We start from the raw sequence: 18,692 nt of genomic DNA on the forward strand, positions 1-18,692 counted from the left end.
AGCCAGAATCACAAAGTATCCAAGAAATTTTTCTGAAGAACTTGAAAGGATCCACCTGACACAATACGCCACATGTTCTCTGAAACTCTTTTGCTCTTGTTGTTGTGTCACCTTTTATTTGACTAACATTTTCCATCAAATTCTTTTAAGGGCTATTTTTCTCACCAAAATAATGCTTTTCAAAGCAGGAGTGTAGAGGAGGTGGAGCAAGATGGCAGAACAGAAAGCTCCGCCAATTTTCACCCCACCATCCCGCAACAAGGACACCAAGCTAACAACTATTTACGCAGAAAAAACACCTTAATGAGAATGAAACATCAAGTGAAGAGATAGTCTTGAATAGCTGATGCTACTCCTTCTCCACCCAGCAGCAGCAGAGTTGTGTGGAGACAACTGGGCATTGGGGGTGGAGGGAACACAACAATTCAGTGCTGTCCAGAAGTGAAAACTGGACCAAATTCAGCTGACACTCACCCATGGAGGGAGCGTTTAAACCAGCCCTATCCAGAGGGGAACTGCTGGTCCTGGTGGTCTGAACTTGAGTGCCTGCAAATCTCACCACTGAGGGCTACAGCACTCTCTGTCTCCATGTAAACTTGAAAGGCAGTCTAGGCCATAAAGACTGAGACCCTTAGGTGAGTACTAGTGCTGAACTATGCCCAGAGACAGCGGACTGAGGGGGCACACAACATACTGAAACACCAGCTGGGACAGCCAAGTGAGTGTGGCATCACTCCTCCCCTAACTGCAGGTTACATAGCTCACATTTCCAAAAAAGACCCCTTCCTTCTGCTTGGAGAGTGGAGAGGGAAGAGCAGGGAGGACTTTTTCTTACATCTTGAATACCAACTCAACCACAGCAAGGTAGAGCATTAGTCAGACATGAGGCCCCTGTTCGAGGCCCTGCTGTCAGACATTTCTAGATATACCCTGGGCCAGAAAGGAACCCACTGCCTTGAAGGAAAAAACCCAGTTCTGCCAGTATTCATTATCTGCTAAATGAAGAGTCCTCGGGCCCACAATATTACCAGCGATTCCCAGGTACTGCATTGAGGACCTTGGGTGAGCTTCTGCGACCTAGTTGGCTTCAAGTGAGACTTAGCTCCATCTCAGCTGAGATGGCTATGGGGCGAAACTCCTTCTGTTTGAGAAAAGAGTAGGGAAAAGTAAAGGCGACTTTGTCTTGCACCTTAGGTATCACCACAACCACAGCGGGGCAGAGCACCAAGGGGGTTGTTGGGGTCCCCGATTCTAAGAACTGACTCTTGGACAGCATTCCTGGAACTGTCCTAGGCTAGAGGAAAGCCCACTGCCCTGAAGGATGAGTCCTAGGCTAGGCAGCATTCACTGCAAGTGGACTTAAGAGCCCTTGGGTGTTAAGGGAACATTGACTGTCAGTCTGGCAGTACTCTTTGCAGCCTGGATGGTGGTGGCTATGGGTTGAGGCTCCTCTGCCTTTCCAAAGGGGAGGTAAGAGGGGGAAGGACTACCTCTTGTGGTTTGAATGCCAGATCAGCTGCAATACAATAGAACAAGTAGACATCTAAGGGTTTTGATTCTAGTCTCTGACTCCCAAATAGCACCTCTAGATCCACCTGGGACCTGGGGGACCTCACCATCCTGAAGGGAAAGAAACAGACCTGGCTGGTTTTACCACCTGCTGATTATAGAGCCCCAGGGCCTTGAGCAAACAGGCAGTAGCCAGGGACTGGTGACCGCAGGCCTTGCGTGAGACCTAGTACTCTGCTGAATTCAGGTCTGACCCAGCAGAGTCATAGTGGTGGTGGCAACAGGGATGCTTATGTTACTCCACCCCCAGCTTTAGGTGGCTCAGAACAGAGGCAGTAGACTCTGTTTGTTCGGAAGATAGTAAGGGAAGAGAACAAGAGTCTTCCTGGTGATCCAGAGAATTCTGCTGGATCTTGGCCAAGACCATCAAAGTGGTACCTCTATGAGTCTTCAAGAACCACAGCATTACTGGGCTTGTGGTGCCCCCTAAGGTAGAGGCAGCTTATATCACAACAGCCAAGTCCTTCCAAATACCTGGAAAGCCTTCCTAAGAAGGAGGGCTATGAATAAGCCTAGACAGTGAAGACTACAATAAATATCTAACTCTTTAATGACCAGACACAGAAGAACATCTATTAGTATCAACACCATCCAGGAAAACATGACCTCACCAAATGAACTAAATAAGGCACAGAGGACCAATACTGGAGAAACAGAGGTATGTGACCTTTCAGAAAGAGAATTCAAAATAGCTGTGTTGAGGAAACTCAAAGATATTCAAGATAACAACGAGAAAGAATTCAGAATTTTATCAGATAAATTTAACAAGGAGATTGATGTAATTAAAAGGAATCAAATAGATTATGGAGATGAAAAATGCAACTGAAATACTGCAGAATGCATCAGAGTCCTTTAATAGCAAAAATGATTAAGCAGAAGAAAGAATTAGTGAGCTCAAAGGCTATTTGAAAATATGTGATCAGAGGAGACAAAATAAAAATAATAAAAAACAATAAAGTACACCTACAGAATCTAGAAAATAGGCAAATCTAAGAGTTATTGACCTTAAAGAGAAGGTAGAAAAAGAGATAAGAGGAGAAAGTTTATTGAAAGGTATAATGACAAAGAACTTCCCCAACCTTGAGAAAGATACTAATATGCAAGGAAAAGAAGATTATAGAAAACCAAGCAGATTTAACCCAAAGAAGACCACCTCAAGGCATTTAATATTCAAACTCCCAAAGATCAAGGATAAAGGATTCTAAAAGCAGAAAGAGAAAAGACGCAAATAACATAAAATGGAACTCTAATACCTCTGGCAGCAGAATTTTCATGAAAAACCTTACAGGCCAGCAGAGAGTAACATGGCATATTTAAAATGCTGAAGGAAAATTAAAAACTTTTTCCATAGAATACTATATCTGCAGAAAATATCCTTCAAACATAAAGAAGAAATAAAGACTTTTCCAAATAAACAAAAGCTGAGGGATTTCATCAACACCAGACCTGTCCTACAAGAAATGCTAAAGGGAGTGTTTCAATCAGAAAGAAAAGGACATCAATGAGAAATAAGTAATCACCTGAAGGTATAAAACTCAATGGTAATAGTAAGTATACAGAAAAACACAGAATATTATAACATTGCAACTGTGGTGTGTAAATTACTATTGTGCTAAGTAGAAAGACTAAATGATGAACCAATAAAAAATAATAACTACAACAACATTTCAAGACATCCTGAATATTGAAAAAGTCAGTAAACAAGAAGTTTAAAAGCTAGAGGACAAAATTAAGCCATATAGTTTTTATGAATTTGCTTTTTCCTTGTTTGTTTGTTTATGCAAACAGTGGTAAGTTGTTGAAAGGTTAAAATGATGGCATATGAAATAGTATTTGCAAGTCTCATGGTAACCTTAAGCCAAAACTTACTAGGGAGACACAAAAAATAAAAAACAAGAAACTAAATCATATCACTAAAAACAATCACTTTCATTAGAGGAAGGCTGGAAGGAAATAAGGAAGAGAAGTCCACAAAACAACCAAAAAACAAACAAAATGGCAGGAGTATGCCCTTACTGATCACTAATAACATTACATGTAAATGGACCAAACTGTTTAATCAAAAGACATAGACTGGCTGAATGGATGAAAAAACAAGACTCACTAATCTGTTACCTACAAGAAACACACTAAACCTATAAAGACACACATAGGCTGAAAATAAAGATATGAAAAAAGACATCCCATGCCAATGGAAATCAAAATAGAGCAGAAATTGCTATACTTATATCAGAAAAAATAGATTTAAAGACCAAATTTATAAGAAAAAACAAAGAAAGTAAACTATAATGATAAAGGGGTCAATTCAGCAAGATAATATAATAATTTTAAATATATATAAGCCCAACACTGGAGCACCCAGATATATAAAGCAAACCTTATCAGAGGTAAAGAGAGAGATAGGCGCTGATACAATAATAGCTGGAAACTTCAACACCCCACTTTCAGCATTGGAGTGATCTTCCAGATAGAAAATCAACAAAGAAACATCAGACTTAATCTGCACTATAGACTAAATATATCTAATAAATATTTATAGAAGGTTTTATTCAATGGTTGCAGAATACACATTCTTCTCAGCACATGAATTATTCTCTAGGATAGATTATACATTAGGTTACAAAACAAGTCTTAAAACATTCAAAACAATTGAAATAATATCAATCATCTTCTCTGACCATAATGGAATAGAACAGAAATTAAAAACAAGAGGAATTTTGTAAACTATACAAATACATGGAAATTAAACAACATTCTTCTGAATTACCCATGGATCAATAAAGAAATTGGGAAGGAACTTGAACATTTCTTTGAAACAAATGATAGTGGAAATACGACATACCAAAACCTATGGGATACAGCAAAAGCAGTACTAAAAGAGAAAAATAAACAATCTAATGATGCATCTTTAAGAACTAGAAAAGCTAAAAGTAAACCAAATGCAAAATTAGTAGAAGAAAAGAAATAATAAAGATCAGAGCATAAATAAATTTGAAATTTAAAAATATGAATAAAAGGATTCAATGAAACCAAAGTTGGTTTTTCGAAAAAGTAAGCAAAATTGGCAAACCATTAGTCAGACCAAGAGAAAAAGAGGGCCAGGCATGGTGGCTCACACCTGTAATCCCAGCATTTTGGGAGGCCAAGGTGGGTGGATCATGAGGTCAGGAGTTTGAGACCAGCCTGACCAACATGGTAAAACCGTGTCTCTACTGAAAATACAAAAATCAGCCAGGCATGGTAGTGCGCGCCTGTAATCCCAGCTACTCAGGGGGCTGAGGCAGGAGAATCACTTTAACCCGGGAGGCGAAGGTTGCAGTGAGCCGAGATTACACCACTGCACTCAGCCTGGGCAACAGAGCAAAACTCTGTCTCAAAAAAGAAAAAAAAAAGAAGATCCAAATAAAATCAGAAACTAAAAACAAGATATTACAATTGATATCATAGAAATTAAAAGGCTCATTAGTGGCTACTATAAACAATGATATGCCAATAAATTGGAAAATCTGGAAGAAATGAACAAATTCCTAGATACATACAACCTACTGAGATTGAACCAGGAAGAAATCCAAAACCCGAATAGACCAATAACAAGTTATGAGTTCAAAGTCATAATAAAAAGTCTCCCTGTAAAGAAAAGTCTGGGACCCAATGGCTTCACTGCTGAATTGTAGCAAACATTTAAAGAAGAAATAATACCAATCCTACTCAAATTCTTGTGAATAAAAGAGGAGGAGGGAATACTTAAAAACTCATTCTATGAGACCAGTATTATGCTGATACCAAAACCAGACAAAAACACATCAAAAGAAAGAAAGAAAAACAAAAAGGGGGGCCAACATCTCTGATAAATATTGATGTAAAAATCCTCAACAAAATACTAGCAATCTAAATTCAACAATATATTAGAAAGATCATCCCTCATAACCAAGTGGGATTTATCTCTAGGATGCAAGGATGATTCAACATATGCAAATTAATCAGTGTGATACATCATATCAAGAGTTATTCAACATAATACTAGAAGTCCTAGCTAGAGCAATCAGACAGGAGAAAGATATAAAAAGCATTCAGATTGGAAAGGAAGAAATCAAATTATCCTTGTTTGCAGATGATATGATCTTACATTTGGAAAAACCTCAAGACTCCACAAGAAAACTATTATATCTGATAAACTCAGTAAAGTTTCAGGATACAAAATCAACATACAAAAATCAGTAGCATTCTATATGTCAAGAGTGAACAATGTGAAAAAGAAATAAAATAATAAGTACTCCCATTTACAATCACCAGAAATAAAATTGAATACCTACAAATAACCTTAACCAAATAAGTAAAAGATCTCTATAATGACAATTATAAAACACTGATGAAAGGAATTGAACAGGACAGCAAAAAATGGAAAAATATTCCATGTTCATTAATTGTAAGAATCAATATTGTTAAAATGTCCATGCTACCCAAAGCAATCTATACATTCAATGCGATCTCTATCAAAATACCAATGACATTCTTCACAGAAATACAAAAAATCTTTTCTTTTTTCTTTTTTTAGAGTCTCGCTGTGTCACCCATGCTGGAATGCAGTGGCACAATCTTGGCTTACTGCAATCTCTGCCTCCTGGGTTCAAGTGATTCTCCTGCTTCAGCCTCCTGAGTAGCTGGGTTTACAGGTGTCTGCCACCATGCCCAGCTAATTTTTGTATTTTCAATAGAGACAGGGTTTTGCCATGTTGGCCAGGCTGGTCTCGAACTCCTGACCTCAGGTCATCTGCCTGCCTTGGCCTCCCAAAGTACTGGGATTACAGGCTTGAGCCACTGTGCCTGGCCCAATCTTAACATTTTCATGGAGCCACAAAGACCCAGAATAGCCAAAACTATCCTAAGCAAAACAAAACAAAACAAAAACTGAAAAAGCTGGTGGAATCACATTACCTACCTTCAAATTGTACTACAGAGCTGTAGTAACCAAAACAGTGTGGTACTGGCATAAAAACAGACACAAAGACCAATAGAAAGAATAGATATCCTAGAAATAAATCCGCACACCTACAGTGAACTCATTTTTGACAAAGGTGCCAAGAATATACACTGGAAAAAAGATAGTGTCTTCAATAAATTGTGCCGGGAAAACTGGATATCCATATTCAGAAGAAGGAAACTAAACCCCTATCTCTTGCCATATACAAAAATCAAATCAGAATTGATTAAAGTCATAAATTTAACATCTCAATCTATGAAACTATTACAAGAAAACACTGGGAAAATCTCCAGGACATTGATCTGGGCAAAGATTTCTTAAGCAAGCAATACCCCAGAAACACAGGCAACCAAAGCACAAATGGATAAAGGGGATCACATCAAGTTAAAAAGCTTCTGTACAACAAAGGATACAGTCAACAAAATAAAGAGACAACCCACAGAATGGGAGAAAATATTTGCAAACTACTCATCTAGCACATGATTAATAACCAAAATACATAAGGAGCTCAAATAAATGAAACCTAATAATTTGATTTAAAAAATGAGCAAAATATTTGAATAGATGTTTCTCAAAAGAAGACAAATGACAGCATATGAAAAGATGATCAATGTCATTGATCATCAGAGCAATACAAATCAAAACTACAATGGGATATCATCTCACCCCAATTAAAGTGGCTTATATCCAAAAGACAAATGCTGGCGAGGATATGAAGAAAGGGGAACACTTATACACTGTTGGTGGGAATGTAAATTAGTGCAACCACTATGGAGAATAATTTGGAGGTTCCTCAAAAGACTGAAAATTTAGCTACCATAGAACCCAGTAATCTCACTGCTAGGTGTATGCCCAAAAGAAAGGAAATCAGTATATTAAAGGGATACCTTGTACTCCTATGTTTGTTGCAGCACTGTTTACAATAGGTATGATTTGGAAGCAACCTCAGTGTCCACCAACAGATGAATGGATAAAGAAAATGTGACACATATACACAGTGGAGTCCTATTCAGCCATAAAAAAAGAATGAGATCCAGTAATTTGAAAAAACATGCATAGAACTGGAGATGATTGTGTTACTTGACATAAACCCAGCACAGAAGGACAAATATCACATGTTCTCACTTACTTGTGGGATCTACAAATGTAAAAATTAAACAATTAAACTCATGGGCATAAAGAGTAAAAAGATGGTTGCCAAAGACTGGGAAGGGGAATAGGGAGCTTGGGGTGGGAGAGGTGGGGATGATTAATGGGTACAAAAGTAAATAGTTGGAAAGAATGAGTAAGACGTACTATTTGGTGGCACAATAGAATGACTATAGTCAACAATAACTTAATTGTACATTTTGAAATAACTTAAAGATTATATTTGGAATGTTTGCAACTCAGAGGGTAAATGTTTGAGGAGATAGTTACCCCATTCTCTATGATGTGCTTATTTCATGTTGAATGCCTATATCAAAACATCTCATGTACCCCATAAATATATACACTTATGATGTACCCACAAAAATTAAATAAAAACAAAAAATAAAGAATTAATGAACCTAAATAAAAACAAAGCAGGAGTGCCTTGTTGTCTATGAAGATGGGTTTTCTTAAGTAAAAACATTTTAAAATCTCTTTGTGTTTGTAAAACAATATTATGACTAGAATAATTTGTTTTTAAAATAAGTATTATCTATAATCTCACTAACTGAACATAGTAATAATTTCATTTCTAATTATTCTTTTCCAACCTGAGTCTCCATGTTTATATGTATTTTACAAGTTGCAATATTTGTGTATGAGCAAGCTCTCTTACCTTCAGTCATGGGACTTTCCCATTATACAGTCTTCACTGGCACCACTTTTTAATATTAGTGGATAGAAGTACAGATTTCTTACGTGTATACATTGTGTAGTGGTAAATTCTGGGTTTTTAATGTACCCATCACCCAAATAGTGAACAGTGTACTCAACAGGTAATTTTTTAACCTTCACTCTCCTCCAATCTTCTGAAGTCTCTGATGTCTATTATTCTACCCTGTATGTATATGTGTACCTATTTTCTATCTCCCACTTAAGTGAGATCATGAGGTATCTGACTTTCTTTTTCTGAGTTTTTTCAGTTAGGATAATTGCCTCTAGTTCCATCCATGTTGCTGCAAGAGACATGATTTTATTCTTTTTTATGGCCGAGTAGTATTCCATGGTATATATACACCATATTTTCTTTATGCAATCCTCCATTGATGGACACTTAGGTTGATTCCATATTTTTGCTATTGTGAATGGTGTTGCAATAAACATACTAGTGCAGTTATCTTTCTGATCGAATGATTTTTCCCCTTTGGATATATATCCAGTAGTAGAATTGCTCAATAGAATAGTAGTTCTATTTTTAGTTCTTTGAGAAATCTTCACACCGTTTTTCATAAAGGTTTTAATAATTTACATTCTCACCAACAGTGTATAAACGTTCCCTTTTCTCTGCATTATCAACATCTGTCATTTGTTGACTTTTTAATAATAGCCATCCTGACAGGTACAAGATGGTATCTCTCTGTATTCTTAATTTGCATTTCTGATTAGTGACATTGAGCATTTTTTCATATGTTTGTTGGCTGCTTATATGTCTTCTTGAAGAATGTCTGTTCATGCCCTTTGCCCACTTTTTAATGGGGTTGTTTGTTGTTTTCTTGTTGAGCTGTTTGACTTCCTTGTAGATTCTGGATATTACCCTTTTGTCGGGTGCATAGTGAAAATATTTTTTTCCTATCCTGTAGATTGTCTGTTTATTTTGTTGATCATGTCTTTTGCTGTGACATCATTTTAAATGGCAGCTTACAAATGCTCTAGATGACTACATAGTCATTTGTGGTAGTAGTGTTCTGTGTTGTCCTAACATTGGTAAAATATCTTTGGGTGGTGTGTACTCAATTTCCATTTTCACTTACTGTCTTTTTACATGTGCCTGCTACAGAGACAATTTTTTGGATACTTTGAAGCTTGGATTATAGGTAATTGTGTGACTTTTTTCCTTGTGTTCTCTATATTTCTGCCCCATGGAATACAAAGATGGAGCTGAAGTATCTGTCTTGCAACAATAGGACTACAATTATGACGATACTGTGAGCATGCTAAGGATGGCAGAGCAGGATGATAGAGAGAGCTTGAATTATTGAGATGTTGCACTGGCCTTGTACTACCTAACTCCAGATTTTAGATTGTAAAGACAAATAATCTCTTCTATTTTAAAGCATTGTTATTATATTTTCTGTTATTTGCAACTGTACTTATTCCTTAATGATTCAGTTTTAATAAGCCATAAGATTCATTTTGATATACCTGCAGAAATCATACCATTGAATCATTCAGTTGTAACACAGAAATGGCGCTAACCATGACCCTGGGGATGCCATGGTAGCAAGTCCCATGGGGTTCTCAGTATGCCTATTGGCTCTCCTCCTACAATTTAGATAACAGACTCTGGGATTGGAAACGCGTTTCAGTTTCTTTCCATTAGATTTATAAATCAAAGCATACCATTTAAGTAAGAATGTGTATTGAAAATTGCTAGTGCTCCACAAGGCTATGGAAATTTGACCCAAGTATAGGTTAAGTCTGTAGAATTACAGCTACCCTCAGTTTCCTTACCAATGTGTGCAACCCAGTAGGCCATAAATCAGCACACCATTCAAACCAATGTTGTTTATTTTTTGGTTTAACATTTGTTAGAGAGAAGCTAAGTGTCTATTCATAAAGTGTATACTCCATTCTATATAGTCAAAATAAGACATTTATTTAAATGTATTAATATAATACAATGCTGTAATTTATTTGGAATTACCTTTATGTGACCACATTTTGGCAGTCACAACAGATTACAGGTGGTCATTGTCAACTTACAATAAACAGAAGCAACTGGCATGTGTAAAGAAACAAAATAGCTCCCAAATACTTTTATGTAGATTACATGCTTGCTGCTTTTCTGTAATTACTGTTCTCTTTTTTTGCAATGCATATGAAATGGCTCCACATTTAGCTCCTAGGATCAACCTTCAGTCTTGCTGGAATGGCATTCTTATTCATGCTTTGGTTTCTGCTCAACTTACCCAACTGGCGAATTCCAGTTCAGCGTTGGTGGGTTTTGTTTTGTTTCTGTTTGTTTTCTTTTTCTGTTGTTGTTGCTTTATGTTGCTCTTTTCCTTTTCTTCCCCCTTTCTTCTTTTCTCCTTCCTTATCTTCCTTTAGTCCCTCTCTGAGGGGCATCACATGGTTCTGAGGGAGGAAACTACACTGACAGTTTTTGTCCATTATGGATAGAGTTCCTTGTGGACACCTATGTTACCGGGAATCATTTTTCTAATTCATTTCTGTGATGGCTTAGAACCCCTTAGTCTGGCCCCTCTAGTAGCTGCCATTCAAATTCTTAGTCTAGTCTAAGAGATTAACCAAAATATATATATCAGGTATGGTGAGCTGTGAAGATAAGATTTGGGGTTTCCCAGTAAAACATTAATTAACAGAAAATATTATCCGCATGTTGTTTAATTTTAAATATGAATATTTGGTTTATTTAAGTCAATACAACAATCTATTTTTTCTTATTTTAAGTTATACTTACAAATCTCTTCTTGTACTTATAAAATTAACAAAAATGTCCCTCAGTTTTAAAGGAACTTCAACTAATATGCTGTCCAATTTAAAGCTTTAAGTTTTATTTTATTTTTGAGACGGAGTTTTGCTCTTGTCACTTAGGCTGGAGTGCAATGGTGTGATCTTGGCTCGCTGCAACCCCATTCTCCCAGGTTCAAGGGATTCTCCTGCCTCAACCTCCCGAGTAGCTGGGATTACAGGCGCCCACCACCACGCCTGGCTAATTTTTGTATTTTTAGTAGAGATGGGGTTTCACCGTGTTGGCCAGGCTGATTTCGAAGTCCTGATCTCAGGTGATCCACCCACCTTGGCCTCCCAAAGTGCTGGGATTACAGGCGTGAGCCACTGTGCCTGGCCTATTTTTTTGAGACTGAGTCTTGCTCTCTCGCCCAGGCTGGAGTGCAGTGGCACGATCTCGACTCACTGCAACCTCAGCCTCCCAGGTTCAAACAGTTCTTGTGCCTCAGCCTCCAGAGTAGCTGGGATTACAGGGGCCTGCCACCATGCCCAGGTAATTTTTTTTTTTTTTGAGACGGAGTCTTGCACTGTTGCCCAGACTGGAGTGCAGTCGTGTGATCTTGGCTCACTGCAAGCTCTACCTCCTGGGTTCATGGCATTCTCCTGCCTCAGTCTCCTGAGTAGCTGGGATTACAGGTGCCCACCACCACGCCTGGCTAATTTGTTGTATTTTTAGTGGAGATGGGGTTTCACCATTGTGGCCAGGCTGGTCTCAAACTCCTGACCTCAAGTGTTTCGGCTGCGTCAGCCTCCCATAGTGTTGGGATTACAGGCGTGAACCACTGAGCCTAGCTCAGCTTTAAGTTTTAAACTCCCGTATTTTAAGCTCACCTTATAAACTTAGCGCATTAAAACATACAATTTTCTTTTTAAGAATTTCAAATAACTAACAAGCAAATAAAACTTTTAGAGCACCTAAATTACTCTTTCAAATCTATAAACTTATGAAACTTATTTAAATTTTAAATTTGTATTAAGCAGTTCCACAATGAATATATATGTGTGTGTGTGTGTGTGTGTGTGTGTGTGTGTATTTCAACCTCAAATCACGTCCAAATCAATTACTCAGTTATACATTTCACAATGGAATCATAAAGCTGATATGTTACTCTCAAAGGCAAAATTCTTTTTGATGTTACAAATTCTTAAAATATCAAGCATGTACTTAATATAAAACATTAGTACCATAATTTTCTTAAACATGTCTACATTTATTTCCAACTTTTCTCAAGAATAAAAGATTCTTATTTGCTAATAAGACAATTATATTATCTGGATGGTTTTGAGGTTATCTTCTTAACTAGTTAAAGTTACAGAAGAAATAGAGATACAGTCTTGTTTAAAATTTATTTGCATGCTTTTTAATGGTCACTGTGACAGGGACTCTAAAACTTAAACAGGGCAGACTGCCCACAATCCTGAGCATGAGCTCTATCAGTATCTTATTCTTCTGTCTATTCAAGGAACTTTACAACTCACTCTGCCTTACCGTTTGATTCGATTCAACTGCATGGCTCCATTCTGAATTTTCGTTTATTATTCCTCTAACTATAAGTACTACACAGCTTATGAAATTGTTTGATTCCACGTATCTCTAGAGTCAGACGTCTTATTTTAATGACATGAACAAAAGATTCAGGTTTATACTTTGTAAAAAGACAGAGAAAGGTACTTAGGAAAGTAAAAGACCAGAATTTATTTAGCTAGTGTACTCAGAGGGTATTTTTACCGTGTTAAGCTCAGAACCATTGTTACCCACAGAAAACACTTCCTAATTTTTTTTTTCATTCATACGTACATTTAATCAATACTTATTAATATCCATCATTGTCCAGTCCCTGGAACTAAGAAAGGAAGAAATAGATGAAATAAACTGATCATTTAAACATTTATGATAGACCAGAAATTTTATCTGCATCTAATAACGCCGTGAAGTAGGAACCACCAGTTTTATTTTACAGATGAGGAAAATAAAGCTCACAGGCGATGAGAAAATTATCCATTTTCTATATTAACAAAGCTATCAAGTGACCAAAACCAGATAGGAACTTAGTAATGGCTGGATCTAAAATGTAAATCCTCTGCCTGCAGAGAGGAGTTCATCATTTAGGGAATGGAAGTTGTCAGTAAAGGTGCAAAAGGACAAGAACAGATGTAGCAGAGACCTGAAAAGTAGAAAGCCTAATGCTTATGACCTTGCTGCTGGAACTCACCTTGAGGGGTGTGTGTGTGTGTGTGTGTGTGTGTGTGTGTGTGTGAGAAAGTAAATGTTGCAGATGAAAGTACTAGCCATGTCAGTAAAATCTTCCTGGAATCTCTGTTTCTAGGAAACAAATACAAGAATGTTTACCACCAAAGATAAAGTGGCAATCAATCAATACAAAGTGAGTATGAGAGAGGCTCCCACATAGCCCTCGGATAAACTAAGTTTTTAAGTTCGTGCTTATCATATCCATTGTCTTCACAAAAGCATTAAATTATCTTCTATGACTGCTTCATAGGAGAGGGTTATTTTATTATTTTTTCAACAGTCTCATTCTGTCACCCAAGCTGGAGTGCAGTGGCATGATTGTAGCTCACTGTAGCCTCAAACTCCTGGGCTCAAGCAATCCTTTCGCCTCAGCCTCCTGAGTAGCTGGGACCACAGGTGTGTGCCACAGTCTCAGCTGATTAAAAAAAATTTTTGTTTTTTTTTTTTTTTTTAGAGGTGTCACTATGTTGATCAGGTTGATCTCAAACACCTTAGCCTTCCAAAGTGTTGAGATTACAGGCATGAGCCAACGTGCCTCACCAGGACAGGGTTATTTTATTGAGAAATTGTAGTTACACTGTGACTGCACTAACCTTTTGGCTTTCTTTGATATCTGTGTTTGGGAGCAGTTTAATACTGACTACTATTGTAGCAAATTTTCTAACCATGCAATGGCAGCTCGCTGAATTACAGGCATCACGCCTAGGAAGAAGTGACTTTTTCCTCACTGCACTTCTTGATAGAGTAAACCATCTTAAACTTAAACCTAAGTTTAAACCCATTCTAAATTGAGCTCCTCTCATGCTTCATATTCATACTAACAACTTCTTGCTTATCTAGACCTCTTTTTCTATGTGCCCATAGTCTGTATACGTTCTTCCTTTGGACTATTCAACTGTTTCTTGCCCTTTCAGAGTAAAGAAGGAAAAGAAAAAGTTCAGTTAGTTAATGCTGTCTTGGCTAAGAGCCTCTGTTGTAAGAATGTGTTTTGGGTTTTGATTTGCATGACCGATGTGGTCTCTAATTTGTTTTCAACAGGACCAGCCAAACTCATCCCAGCTCCTGTCACAGCCACTCTGCTTTTTCTGTCATCTTTTCTATTATGTGCCAACTTTGAAACCGTACATTTTACATAGAATGCTATTCACACTCTGGTTTTCAAATAACATTTTAATTGATTTAGAATGGCTGTATAGAAACATGGTGCCTCATGGACATTCTAAAATTAGAATTCCTAAGTGCAGAATCTGTTTCTATCATGTCCCAGCTGTGTGATCTTGTGCAAAGCATTGAAACTTTTTGTGCCTCAGTTTCGCACTCTAAAATAGAAACAGTTTTGTCTCTCCTTCATAAGTTTACTGGGAGGGTTAAATTACTAAATACATCTAAAGCCTTTGGAAGCATGTCAGTTTCATACCTAGTGCTAGATAAATGTTTGTTATCAGTCTGTTTTTTTTTTTTTTTTTTTTTTTAGAGAAAGGGCTGGCGTAGTTTGAATATAGGATATAACCTTTAGGGGGAGAGTTCTGTACTGGGTTTTCCATAGACCCTGAACCCATGATTAAATGAGTCAGCTGTAGATTTAGTTGTAAGTGATTAGAATGAATAATGTGCAGGATTTATTTCCATTTGGCCTGGATCCTCATCTCCTGCCAACAGTGTCCCTCTTCCATGATCAGAGCTCTCTTTGAATAAAAAATTAAAACTGAACAACCACAATAGCAACCAAAAGTCAGCCGTATCAAAGGATAGAATAGGAGCTAAGCAAACAAGGTACCTTGATTTGGTTTTGTGAGTTCCATGTTTTCAGACACAGGGGGTAACAGAGTTACATTTTCCCCATGGGCTTGTTGGAAAGGTGAGCCCATGATACTAACTTTTCTGGAGGTGGGTTATTTTTGGAGTTCAGCTCTTATGGCATTAACCAAGTTCTAAATTGTAAATTATCCTGAGTCAGCTGATTGTGAAAGAATAAACAATAAAAGGCCTTATTCTCTGAGGACTGGGTCTGGTATTTCTGTCTCTTTCAGAGGTTTGACCAAGTGTGAGGTTTGGGAATGGGAACCCAGGCATGCCATCTGGCCAGCCAGCTTTCCCTCCCTCATTCCTCTTTAGTGGGGTTTTCCATTGTGTTTCTTGTTGCATCTGTTTGGTGGGTGAATACCAATCCCAGCCAACATCTCCCCACTCTGTTACAAATGCCACACTTATTATCTGTTTAGCAGACAAAGGCTACTGTTCTAGGGCCAGGAGTCCATGCTGTATAATCCTGGCTAGCCCAGATGGTGTGGGCATGGTTTCAGAATTTTGGAGTTAGAAAAGACCAAATACATCTTCTCTACCAACATTATTCAACAGAACTTTCTGTGATGATGGAAATGGTTTATAATCTGTGCTGTCAATATGGTAGCCACTAGCTACACATGGTATTGAAATTTGAGTAGTGTGACTGATAAAGTAAATTTTAATTTAATTCACACACAACTAGGGGTTATTACATTGGTCAAGTTGGAATTTTTTACTTATTTTACAAATGATAAAGCTAAGACCCCAAAAGAGGAAGAATGAGTTGTTCAAAGTCATATAGTAGATACACAGCACAGCTGGGATTAGTGATTGGAAATACCCACTTCCATACTAGTGCTTTCCCTTTCTTACAATCCCAAAGCCATGAACACAGTTCTAGAATCCCACTGGTATCAATAAAACACCAGAGTCTCTTATTTTTGTGAGATCCAGTATCCAGGAGGCAGTTCCCCATCACCACCACCTTCCTGACATGCTCTTCCTTTGTGACTATCGGGTGGGGAGTGCTGTTTCTGCTTACTCTACGGACAAGATTTCAACAAAGGCTGGAGTGGATGAAGCACTCAGTAGCTTAATCCGCAGCCCAACAGTTTTTCTCCTCCTTCAAGGATAATGTGAGCTCATTTGCATTAGGCTCTGCGTCTGGGTCCCTCTGGAAAACTCTAGATGGTGAGATGTAACCATTTTCTTGAAAACGTTCCACACAGCATCTTCCGGGATTTGTCAACAGTCTCAGCAAATCCCATGGTAAATAATATTCTGAATGTTTGGCACATTTCAAAGCAAATTTTTCTCGTCAGGGTTTTGCTGGCCCCTGGGTGGTTTCTTATAAGAACATCAGTATTCATTGACATATTCATTTTTAAAACACTAGAAATTGACGCTGAAGTGGAATGTGGCTAAGGGTTTGAGTCCTAGAAGATTTTAAGCTGCCAAGTAAAGAGGTTAAAAAAAAAATCCCTTCCTGTAATTAGATACACAAAACCACCATGCGATTGAATATTTCACAGTTATCTAGCCCTCTAGGACACTAAAACTGTATTCAGAGCCCTTGATCCTGAAACATGTTCTCCTACACTGTATTGACAAGTTGACCAGAACTAAAAGAGATACTAGAGTAATCACATTTGCACCTCTTCCCTCTTGCTTCTTGTTCTTTTGATGATATAGTCCAGAGGGTCCCTATAAGACTTTCAAGCATATCCCCACACTTTTTGTTTCTCTTACATAATTTTTCCTGACTGGGAACATTTTATAGCCAAACCTATTTTCCCTTGCCTACAGTAAGAACCTGATAATGCACTTATAAATATTTAACTTATATGATTATTTTGCATATGTCTTTCATCTCTTTGCAGGGATTAAATATGCATGGGGAATAGTAAACAATTCCTGTGGAATTTCTTTCTGAACAAAGAGTTTCTTAACTCTATGGTAGACCCTGAGGGTATCCCCTGAGTAATCTTGAGCCAAAAAGAATGCCCTATAAGGGCCATCGTAACCAAGAATCTGTAAAGAACAAGGCAAAGGAGGGACAGAGGGTTTAAAAGGAAACAGAATTTTTCTTTTCAATTAAGAAGCTACAACATATTTCTATCTCTCTTCAGTGTGAAAGGTAGAAGGCTCCAAGCAAAGGTGCATGTTTATATGAGTGGAATCTATGTTCTTATTTGGAAGGTCGGGGAAGGAGTTTTCTTTCTACTTATAATAATCTCAAAATCTGATTCAGATGCAAAAAGTTGGTTACCTGATGGAGAGGTAGATGGCTGATACCAGAGCCCTTTGGGATCACTTCAGCAGACCAGTAAAGACTCAGATTTCTCCACAGAACAAAAGAAACTTAGTGGGATATTTAATTCTGAACTTCTTAATGGCATATTATGGAAACACTGTGCATATATGCAGTGGAGGTTCTGGATAATTTCAGCATGGACAAGCAGTGAAGATAATACTGGTGCAATGAGCTCTCTTCTCTCTTTAACCCAGTTTGTGGTGTCAACACCATGGTCACTATGGTTTACACAGCAGATCCAAAAAAATCACCAAAGTAGGAATTAGCTTTGGTGAATAGGTATTAGCAGGCTTTGGAGTCAAGTTAGCCAGGCTTGAGTTTGGTTGTAGTCTGCGTAACCCAGGGAAAATTGCTGATCTTTCTAAGCCTTTGTTTTTCCATCTTTAAGTTGCAGCTAACAGTATTCAATTTGGAGGGGTTCTTATGAGAAATTACATACTGTATATCAGTGCAGAGCTTGACATGTCACTATCAAACATGAACAACCATCACAAAGTTTCAATATCTACATTTTTCCTAAAACTAATAATTAGCTTATGTGAAAATTATGTAACTTTCACTGGCATGTCTTAAAAATATGGACCACACTTTCTACTTACCCAGAACTTCCCAGCCTGTGGCTGCCAAAGGGGAAAATAGCAGTGACATTCAATTCCCCTGCTTCTTGCTCCTTTTGCTCAAACCCTTCTGGGGAGGGCTCCCATGTGCTCCCCATAAGTCGGCATTGCCAGTCACTTTATTTGAAATCTGTCATTGCCACAGTAGGCCCGAGAGCACTCGTATTGATGTGGCTGACAACCTGACAAAGTTTAAGCTGTCCTTAATAAATGGATACACATAATATCTCACCTTTTATCAAAGTTACTTAAATGACTGAAAAATAATCAAATAGCCAAATCCTTTTGAAAAATGGTTTTACACACTAACATACTTCTTTTTTCATCTGATACGCCTCCCTGGGGGGAGGTGGACATTGCCTCTCTTTAGAATCACCTGCTGTCTGGACTTCCATTGTAGCAGGTAAAGACATGTTTGTTCTTTCATGTTACACACTGTTAGACAGAGACTCACATGGTGCTGCTTGGTCCATAGAGCTTTTCAGAAAATTGCCATCTCGACACAAGGCTCAC

The 18,692-nt window shown here is 37.8% G+C and overlaps 1 long non-coding RNA gene across 2 annotated transcripts in view; it reads left to right on the top strand.

Moving 5' to 3' along the window:
- The window catches only part of LOC139361852 (uncharacterized), a 324,906-nt gene that overhangs the window by 204,555 nt on the left and 101,659 nt on the right, over positions 1–18,692 (top strand). The window contains exon 4 of one of the 2 annotated variants that reach the window (XR_011619615.1): positions 13,540–14,158. The exons of the other annotated variant lie outside the window; for it this stretch is intronic. This is a non-coding gene — a long non-coding RNA (uncharacterized lncRNA). Of the gene's footprint in view, positions 1–13,539; positions 14,159–18,692 lie in introns of those variants that run through there. 2 annotated transcript variants of the gene reach the window in all.

This window comes from Macaca nemestrina, chromosome 2 (assembly GCF_043159975.1).
Source record: "Macaca nemestrina isolate mMacNem1 chromosome 2, mMacNem.hap1, whole genome shotgun sequence".
NCBI lineage: Eukaryota > Metazoa > Chordata > Mammalia > Primates > Cercopithecidae > Macaca > Macaca nemestrina.